Below are 3,374 nucleotides of genomic sequence, written 5' to 3'. Positions count from 1 at the left end.
ATTCCCTATTTACTGATATCAAACTTGCGCGGTATAGGAAAATAGGAATAATAAAGATTTTGACAATTTGAATTCTTCCTATAATAGTCAAGTCTCTCCACCTCCAAATTCGTAGTTTTTGTTGAATGGAACTAATTAGATCATCAACATTTAATTTTTGTTCCGCTCGAAGGTCATAGGTGAAGTGCACTCCTAGAATTTTAACAACTTTTTTAATTTTTAAGTTGCATGAAACGGAGTTGTCTTGTTGTAGAGTAGAAGAGCAGTTGCCTAGTAGCATTATTTCTGATTTATCGTGGTTGATCTTCAGGCCTGAACAAATTCCGTAATCTTCTATAAGCTTAAGAAAGTTCACAAGCGAAAGATTATCTTTCAAAAAACCAGTTAGGTCATCTGCGAAAAGGCTTAATCTGAGCTCTTCATTGTCTACCTTAATACCACAAATATCTTTACTACTGCGTACACTAATACAAAGAATTTCTAGCACTATGATGAACAGGTAAGGAGAGAGGGGGTCTCCTTGTCTCACTCCCCTTTCAACTGCAAAGGCTGAGTAGAAAAACCATTGTTTATGACACAACTTGCGATATTGTTGTAAAATGTATGAATCCATTGCAAAAATGATGGACCAAAACCAAAAGAGGTTAGGGCGCGAAATAGAAAATCTCTACTGACCGTATCGAAGGCTTTTTTGAAATCTATACAAATAATTCTCCCCTCAAGATTATACCGTTCTGAGAATTCCATGACGTCTTCTATCGTTCTAACTGCATCAAAAATAGTTCTTCCCTTAACATATGCACATTGATTATAATGTATAACTGGCTGTATGAGTGCCTTGTTCCCATGTGATTAATCACATTCACTGCTGTAGTGTTGTTACACATTATTCTGATATGTGTGTTGCTCTTATCTTTAGCAAAAGTTTGGAGCCTCAACAAAATAGCCAACATTTCCAGATAGTTGATGCGTTGTTTAGATTCTGAATGGGACCAAATTCCTCCTGAGGACAACCCCTGAAAATTCTGTCCCCCAGCCCATAAGGGAAGCATCTGTACATTGTACGCATTTCCCACATGTTGAATCCACCAATGTAATTCAGATTTCGCATGAGAGGAAAAAGACATGAAGTCATCAAAATTACCCTTTGATCTCAAAAGGGCTTGGGAATTAGGCTTTTTCCAGGTGTCGGTAGTAAAGAGCGCCATGCATTACCTCAGGGAAGCTAGAAACTATTTTCCCATTAATACTAGCCACTTCCCTAATAGAAGATGAAGGGTTTACTAGTAACTCAGTACAGACATTTTGTCAACTGGTAGCTTTCTCCCTGGTCAGTTGTATTGTCGTTGCCACTGAATTTATTACAAATCCCAGGATAGTAAGCACTTGTGTGGGTATTAGAGTGGACTTTTCTGAATGCACAACCAAACCTAATTTATCAAGCAGGACAGTAGTATTTATAACATCTAGGACACAATTCTTATGGGTTGGCTCTCGTAGGTAAAGGTCATCAAGATGTGCCACAGCATTTGTCCTCGTTTGTGCAGTGTAGCCAGAGGAGGCTTAAGAATTTTAGTAAATATACGGGGAGAACACGGCAGCCCATTAGGAAGGCAGGTAAATTCATATAACTCTCCCTCCCAGATAAAGCGTGAAAAATTTCGATCCGGCGTCCTTCATAGTAATAATAATAATAATAATAATAATAATAATAATAATAATAATTTGTGAACTTATTGTGCGCAGCTTAACATGAGAATGAGCAGCCGCGCATTACAACTGCATTACTTTACAAGAATTTAACAAAAGATAATGCATATAAAAACTAAATAATATATATGCATGCAAGTAAGAATTGAATATAAAATTGCTCACCACTATAAAGTCATAAAAAGAGAAGTCTTAATATGAGCCTTAAAACTGTTCACATTAGTAATTTCACGAATATTTTTTGGAAGAGAGTTCCAGAGCCTTGGCGCTGCCACCATAAAAGCTCTATCACCTAACTTCTTCGATCGAACAATTGGCATAGAAAGTAAAATACTACCTGAAGATCTAAGGTTATATAAGGACGATTTAAATGTTATTAAATCGCATAGATATTTAGGAGCAAGGCCGTGAATTGCTTTGAATGTAATAAGCAGTATCTTAAATTGTATCCGGGCTTTAACAGGAAAACAATGCAGACCACGAAGAAGGGGTGAGATGTGGCAAAACCTAGGGGCATTACAAACTAGTCTGGCTGAGGCATTCAAAACTCTCTGCAATTTGTTAAGCTGGTAGTTGGGCAGCCCATACAGAAGACTGTTACAATAATCAACACGAGATGTAATAAATGCATGGACAAGGATTTCCGTTGATTCTCGAGATAAATACTTGCGAATGCGTTTGATATTATGCAGATGGTAAAAGGCAACACCGCATAACTTGCTAATATGAATTGACATAGTAAGCTGCTCATCAAACCAAGAGCGTTGGTTTCTAGCTACTGTTACAGGACAAACATCAGTAGACCCAACCCTAATGCAACTGATGTTAACCTTGGCCAGCTGCTGCCTAGTACCTATAGTTAAAAATTCTGTCTTATCGTTGTTTAGCATAAGATTATCTGAAATCATCCAACTCCTAATGTCACGGATACAGTCAGTCATGGACTTGATGGTAAAATCAGCATCCGCAGATCGACTGGCGCTCAATGACATACAACTGTGTATCATCAGCATAGCAGTGAACTTGTGGGAGGTGGCTTTCAACAATCTGGAACAGTTTGCGTGTGTAGATAGTGAAAAGCAAGGGACCCAAACATGATCCTTGAGGAACACCTTGTTTTAAGGGAAACTGATGTGAGAGACTACCATTTACAGAAACACGATGGAACCGGTCAGAAAGATACGATTTAAACCAGGCAAGCGCATTGTCAGTTATTCCCAAATCAGACTCAAGACGATCAATCAGCATATCATGATGTATAGTATCAAAAGCTGCACTTAAATCTAATAATACAAGCAAGGTGACATGTTGCTCGTCCATAGACATCAAAATATCATTCTTAACTTTAAGCAAGGCCGTCTCGGTGCTGTGTTGCTGTTTATACGCCGATTGAAGCTGAGAATGTAAATCATTGGCAGTCAGATGCTCCATAAACTGCTCAACCCCAGCCCTCTCCGACAATTTAGAAATATAAGAGAGGTTACTGACTGGACGGAAATTTTTGAACGCAGAGTCCAAACCAGGCTTCTTGAGAGATGGTAACACAAGCGCCTCTTTCCAGGCCTCAGCGAATCGACCGGTGTCAAAAGAGAGGTTAATCAGTTTAGTGATAACTGGCAGTAGAACATCCAGCAACTTGAGAACGATGGGAGTGGGAATGGGGT

The sequence above is a fragment of the Montipora capricornis genome, chromosome 9 (assembly GCF_036669925.1).
Source record: "Montipora capricornis isolate CH-2021 chromosome 9, ASM3666992v2, whole genome shotgun sequence".
Lineage (NCBI taxonomy): Eukaryota > Metazoa > Cnidaria > Anthozoa > Scleractinia > Acroporidae > Montipora > Montipora capricornis.
This window is presented reverse-complemented; position numbering follows the sequence as displayed.